This window comes from Canis lupus, chromosome 12 (assembly GCF_048164855.1).
Source record: "Canis lupus baileyi chromosome 12, mCanLup2.hap1, whole genome shotgun sequence".
Lineage (NCBI taxonomy): Eukaryota > Metazoa > Chordata > Mammalia > Carnivora > Canidae > Canis > Canis lupus.
Window position 1 is genome coordinate 1559314 of NC_132849.1, and position 7461 is coordinate 1566774.

The window sequence follows — 7461 nt, forward strand, 5'->3', positions numbered from 1 at the left end:
CTCACTGTCCTGCAGGCCAGCCCCTCGGCCCCCGGGGCCCTGAAAGCCTCCACTAGTGCATCTGCCCCTCAAATCCCTGCACCCCTTCCTCTGTGTTTCTAGGCCTCCAGCACCCGTAGGCAGAGTCCAACCTAAAGATGTTCAACATCTTTGAGTATTTGGTCTGAGGAACTGTTTGCACTGACTGTGGTTTTCTGGGTCTTAATGAGAGGGAACCTGTTCACCCACTCGAGTGGTTTTTGTAAAGCATGGGGGCACCAAGGTGTCTGAATGCTTCAGGAAAGCATCTATGGCTTTGAGAACCCTTCCTCCTTGTTTGCAGGAGTCTGTCCTACCTGTGTCTGTCCCTTCTGGGTCATGGTCCCCATGGAACTCAGTTGGGCTCCTGCTCTGGGCCTTCTCAGCCTGAAAACACTTGGGTCTCACCAGGATCCCCACTTCTGTGGCTCCCACAGCACAGTCCTTGGATCCCCTGTGGCAGGACTCCCTATCCCAGCCAGCCGTGGCTCATCATCCAACTATTGCCCACTGTCGCCCCACCTTACCGCCCCTCTGCCCCAATCATTCCAGCCCAGTTCATTACCGGGACCATTCCTGCTTTTCACCCTCTACTGATTTGCAGCAGGTTCCAATTAGTAATTTAAATGGTCACCAATTTTCCCCAAGCCTCGGACAATAATGGAGATTTAAGTCTAAATTAAAATTTGCTAATTTAGAAACATTTGCCCACTAATTGCTGCTGAAGTGCTACGGCTTGGCAGGCCTGCAACTCAAAGCTGTCTCTTCCTGCCTTCCTGTTCCCATCTGTCTCCAGAGGGGTCAACCCAGTGCTTCTCAATCCTGGCGAATTTGCCCCTCGGGGGTATTAGGCAATGTCTGGACCACACTTTTGGTTGTCACTACTTGGGGAGGAGAGATGCTACTGGCATTCATAGGTAGAGGTCTGGGATACATCAAAACGTCCCACGATGCACAAGGAAGTCCCCAATGACACAGAGTTACCTGGCTCAAAATATCAATAATGCCAAGGCTAAGAAGCCTGGATATAGAACATCCCCTGGCTTTGGCCCTAGAAACCTTTCCTGGCACAGCCCAGCATTCCATAAAGTAGGCTTCAAAGGTTTTGTTTCTAGACATCTAGAAAGTTAGGAGTGCAGAATTATCTCCTTAGATGTTCTAGATCTATTTTCTTTGGTCTTGTAGGTTGTTTATTTTAATGGGCCCAGCATTCAAAATCAGAAGATTTTGCAAGAAAATCTGGATATATAGCTTGTCCTGGGAAAAAAAAAAAAAAAAAAAAGGAAGATCTTTTATTAGTAGTCTCCAGTTCCTAGGAGGCAGCATCCAGTGGGAACTGAGTAGCAGCTTCCCACAGCCCTTTACGTGAGGTATTTACTTATCTGGGTGACCTCAGTCTCCGCTGCTCCCTGTCGCTGTCCAATCTTTAGCTTCAGTTGCCCCTTAGTACTTGTCTTGGTATAGCAGAGAAAAATTTCTCAATCACAAGAGGAAAAACAGCAGATAGACTGGGTTGCACCCAGATCCTTGCCTTATTTTCTTCATCCACTTTGTTTCAGGGCATCTGACCATGAAGCCCTGCTCCAGGCCCCTATGGGGCATCTTGGTAACCCTTTAGTCCTGTAGAGTCCCTGCTGGGCCCTGCTCCACAGACTCACAAGGTGCCAGAGTGGTGGGTGCAAGGTCACTCTTGGGTTCCTTTCCTGGTCTCATGCTTTCTGTTGAGCACTGTGGATCCTGTGGATTGGGGTTCCCAGTGGATCCATATCAAACATTGCCCATGCTATAAGAGAGAGCTGAGGAGCAAGCCTCCATCACTGAGCCTGAGGGAACCCTATCCCCACCCCATCTCCTAACACAGCCCTGTAAAGTGGCCTGCAGCCTAAGGCAGGCCTGCTGCTTGCTTTGTAAATAAAGTTTTATTGGTGGACATCATTCCCATTCATTTACATATCGCCTGTATGGCCCACGATGTCTAAGATATTTACTGTCTGGTTCTTCACAGAAAAAGTTTGCAGACCTCTGGGCTGACATAGAAGTCCCACCCATTTATATACATTTTGCAGTTTACAGAGCCCTCCTTTTGATCCTCATCACAACTTCATGATGTGGTCGGGGTAAGGATCACAGAAAGTACCAACAAACATTTCTGAGTGGCTGCTGGGTGCCAGGTGCTGAGCTCTGGTCTCTCACATGCATTTCCTTATAGCAGCCTTGGGGAGTACTTAACTTTACAGAAGCTCAGAGAGGTTAAGTGACAGGCCCAAGGTCACCATCAAGTCCCTCTGGCTCCCTGCCAGGTCTCTGTTCTCTAACTTGCTCTGATGCAGCATTCTTGACCCTTGGTTACATTGTGCTGGAGGTTTACCACCGTGGCACAACACAGACCCACCCCCGGCACAATTGCTAAGGCTATAGCCCTCCCTCCCACCCCACGCCTCACACTGGTGAGTCCCCTAGGAGTACAGAAGTGTTGCACTAAGGGTCAGCCCACCCTACATCATTCTTGCCCTCTCTTCCTGAATTGCCCTAGATTGCATGTCTCATGGACTCCTGAGCAGATTCCCTTTGTACCTGATGGCTACCATCCAAACCAGCACTGTCAGGCCTGTGGGTGAGTGGATGGGGAACAGAGGCTGTGAATGCCAAGCCTAGCTCCTCCTGACCCTGACCACTGGAGATGCCAGGGTGAAAGAGCCAGGGACCGGGAGGCGGGGGGTGGTGGGGAGATTAGAAAGGAAGACAAAGTGAGGGGTTTCTGAACCAAGGAGACCATGGCCCAATGACCATGATGGGGATGTGGGCCAAGGAATCAGGGCAAATGGAAAGCAACTGTGTGTTGCATTGCAAACTGCCTGGTGGCCTGTGAAGGGTAATAGATGAGAAGTTTCAAGGAGTCAAAATCCAGTCCGAGAGGGCAGTCCGCATGGAACCTCCACCCCTCTGTGGAGTCTATGCAGCATTAACTCTGTGCACATGGGCCTCTGTGTGCAACCGTGTGTGTCTAGGCATCTGCGTTTTGTGTGAGCAAGCGGGGCGAGCCAAACCCACGGGACCAGATGTTTTCATGTGTGGGAGATGGTGGGAGGTACCAGGAAAAAGTGCTGACCCTGAAACATCTGGACCTGTCACAAAGCCTGACGTCCTTCTATTTTAGATTCATATCCTGCCCAGTCACCGGCACCCGACAGATGCTCAGTAACTGTTATCCTTTCTGCTAGGTATGATAGTTTACACGGCTGCCTGTATCTATATGCATCTACATGCACACGTGTATGCAGATATACTATTGAATGTAAAATTCGGGACACATGTTATCTCTTTTTCTCATTATCATTTTCAACATATTCAATACAAATTGAGTACCTACAGCATTAACTGCTTCCCTTGACTCTCAAGAAGAGGCTAGTGTGAGAGGAGAGCGGTCAACAAGCCAGCTGCACACACAACAGCCTCAAAGGTGTGACTATCGGAGGGAAAGGAGGGAGGTAGGGTGTGCAGGAGCCAGGCTGGGAGTTTGGACTTGTCCTCACAGGCATTCAGTAGGGACTGTGGCCCTGTAAGCACAAGGACAAAAGTGGGGGTTTGGAAGGTCAGTCTGGCATTGGCATCAGGGAGTCTGCAGGCAGGGGAATTCGTTGGGAGGCAGGTGTTGCCAGGCAGACTCAAGGTCATTTCCTAAACAACTTGGTGGTCATGAGCGTTGGCCATGGGCCCCTGCACAGCATAGCTCACTATCTCACAGAATCCTCCTGGCAACCTGAGAGATCTATATGTCCCAGTTTCCTGATGATGAAGCAGAGGCTCAGGGCTACAGGGTTGCAGAGGTGCTGGGGTGCAACAGCATGCCTGGCCGGGCCCCGTGGCAGGATGTACGACCGACCAGGGGGACAGTGGCTATCTGAGGCTGCACAGCTCAAGGGCTTGGGAAGTGAGAGAGTGATGGGACCAGTTCCCAAAGTCTGGGCCTCGGGGGCCCCTCCTGGGAGACAGACAGGGTCACTTGCCTTCCCACAGTGCCTTCCACAATTGGGTCAGGATGTCTGAGGAGACCCTGCATCCAGGGAGGGTGTGATTCGATGAGAAAGCAAGTCACTTCCTTTCTTGCCAATTGGGAGCAAGGCCATGCGCTGCTCTTCACCTCGATGTTCTCCTTGAAGACTGTGTAAACCCACTCCTACCTTCCTTTCCCACCACAAATTTCTTACTGAAGATTTTTTTTTTTAGGATTTTATTTATTTATTCATGAGAGACACGGGCAGAAACATAGGCAGAGAGAGAAACAGGTTCCCTGTGAGGAGCCTGACAGATGGGGGACTCAATCCTAGGACCCTGGGTCATGACCTGAGCCAAAGGCAGATGCTCAACTGTTGAGCAACCCAGGGGCCCCTCTTGTCATAGATTCTCTAAACCAGGATGACGAAGGCCAGGTGTGGGGAGAAGAAGCCTCAGTGCTTCCAGAGACCAGTTCCCTCCTCTCTCTCTCTCTCTCTCTCTCTCTGGCAAAATGCCAGCCCTTTACTCACTGGACCTGGGAAGCCCAACATGATATAAAACAAAATAAAATGAAACAACTTCATTATCTGCCAGAGAAAGATGATTAAACTGGTCCACTTTGTGTCCTGATGGGCTGTCTCTGAGCCGTGTGTCCTTCAGTGCCTTCCGTCTGGATTAGGACAACAGTATGAACTGTCTCTGTGTTAATTGGTTTCTTAGAAAGTTTACTCATTTCATCTTCTCCCCCTCTGTCAGCATAGAATGTTTCACCCTGAGTCAAAATGCTCAGCTTCTATTGTCTGTGGCCAGAACATAACACGCATCGACCAGACATCCTGTCACAGCCAATGAGCAGTTAGATGGGGTCCTTCCCCCTCCTGAAGTCTTGTTGCCGACACTGTCAGAGGAGCCTCCACTGGGCCAGGCGTGGACCATTGCCCCTCAGTGGGCTGGTCTACGGCTTCCTCTTGGCTCCTGGGAGAGCCTAGCAAGAGTTGACAGTGAGCTTACCCTCCCTTTTCCTACTGCCATCCGTATCTAGCAGAGTTTTAGGGCTTAACAAGATGCCACACCCAGGAAGCCCCCCTGAGTCAGTTGCACAATCATTCTGATCACAGAGTCCGTGCAAACCCCCTTCCCTTGCCACAGTGCCAACCACAGCCTTCTTATAGCCGACAACTAAGGCTGGAGCTAGAGAAGAACATGCCTGTTTGCTTTCTGAGAACAGAGATGTTCATCTATGCATATCATTTCTTTTGTTGGTTTGTTTGCTTTGACTTTAAGGTCATCCTCTTTCATTCTTCTTGAGCCATTTTGCAGGTGTGTTTTCCTGGCCCCCAACTGCATCATCAATTCCTTTGAGGCAGGAGCCACACCTACTTATCTTCAGCTTCCACACCACATAACGGACCCTGCACACAGTTGAGCTGCATGTGTTCCTAGGAAGCTGGACAGTATCACGTAGAGGACCAAGGCACAGCTCTGGGGCAGGCTGCTGAGGGCAAATGTGGCCCCGTCAGCTAATTCCACCCCTTCATTGCTTCCCTTTGCACACCTGTAAAGTGGAAATTGTAACACCAACCTCACTGGGTCCTTGAGAGGATTAAGTACATGGTAGAGGGACTGACACACACACATGCTAAGAGAGGTCTTAAAATCCTGTGAGCACGTAGCACCGTGCTCCCTGACCCCAGGCCTCTTGCTTCCTTCTGGACACCGCCCCACTGGGCCAGGCGTGGACCATTGACCCTCAGTGGCTTGGCCAGTGCAGGACGAGGCTGGAGAGGACCAGAGCCAAGCAGTGTTCCCACTGTGGCTTGTATCCCTTTCAATCCCTTCCCAGTGCCAAGAGGAAACTCACGCAGCCCTGGAATAAGGCCTGGAGAGATCAGGGACCTTGGACCTGTCCCCAGATTCCCAGCTAAGCCTGGAAAGCTCCCACCCGATTGCTGGCGTTTCCGTTTCTATCGTTCCCTCCTCCCGGTGCTCCTGAAAGCAATGTATTGTTCTCTGCAAACCCCGTCCCCGCGGCCCATGCAAGCTTCATTAATCGAAAAGAACAGAACCATGACTCAGCAATGGTGGCCCTGGAACCTGACTGAAATCCCTGGCAGATATTTATGGCAAAAACATTTCTCTTTATATACAACTTAATCAGGCCGAGGTGTGACAAGCGGGGAGGCACCCATTAGGCCAGCTGGTGAAGCAGCAGAGTCGTCTCCCGCTGATGCATGTGGCCCAGGCATGGCTGGTGGCTGGAACTTAAAGCGGAGCGGAAATCCATCTGCTGTGGGCGGCTCGGAGCAGTTGTCACAGCTTAACACAGGCCCCCCGTGCACCGTGCACGCCGCTCGCCCGCAGCCTCCCGCCCCTGCGACAGCCCTAATGCAGAAGTGGCATCCCTGTCATTTGCTTGCGCCACGGCCACAGTCAATTGACCTTAGAGACTCTTCATTTTTCCTGGAGCCACGGTCAGAGGCAGCAGGAGAAAGCGAGGAGGTGGTGAGGAGAAGTGGCTGGTGGGGAAGTTGGAGGCGAGCCTCTTCTGAGGATGAAAGGAAAGATTGTGCCTTTCAAAGGAAGGCAAGCCTCCCGCCCTCTGTGCTCGGGATGACTGTCCACTCCTCGTGGCACAGTGGCTTCCTTCTCGAATCAAAGCCAGCCTGACACTCCGCGTCTGGGTGTTGCTCATGTCATTCTTATCGTAAGGGCAAGGTGATGTCAGAAGAAGGAGAGGGACATGGCTCCACCGGACTTCGGGAGCAGGCACAGATAGTTCCAGAACTCAGCAGCACGGGCATAGCCAGGAGGGGAATGAGCCGGTCCAGCTCAAAGGCAGTGCCATGGTCTGTCCTGACCGATGCCTGTGCCGGGTATGAATGTAGGTTGCTGTGACTCAGGCTTCACCAAATTCCCCGTCTCAAAAAAAAAATATAGCCACTGGCACAAGGTCGAGCGCATAGTGGGTGCCTAACAAAGCTTCACTTTGTGATCGAAGGAGTGAATAAATGAACTAAGTCGAATTTTCAGGGTTGGCTTCTTTTTCCTCCCAAAGATTCCTCTCTTCTAAGCATCATTCTCGGGTCCTCCCAAACACTCAGAGCCTCTAGTACATACAAAATCCAATTTGACTGAATCTGCCCATCTCTCCCTCTGAACACAATCAGATTTATGTGTAACTTTTTAGGGCAGTCCTATTTCATTAAGTAGCAATGGGCTCTTGCACTTAAGTTCCTGATGGAATCTCAACATTGAGAAGCACAGCCAGCGTGTCACCCATCCGCAGGTCCGGGTTACTGCAGGAGAGAGAGGGATTCCCTTTAGCCCTAAGGGCAAGGGTGCTGACTAGAAGGCAAAGTTTCTTTCCCACAAGTACCTGATGCCTGACTTCATCACTGAGCTTCCTGGGCTTTGGCACGGGGCCCAAGTGCCAGGAGCAAAAGTGAA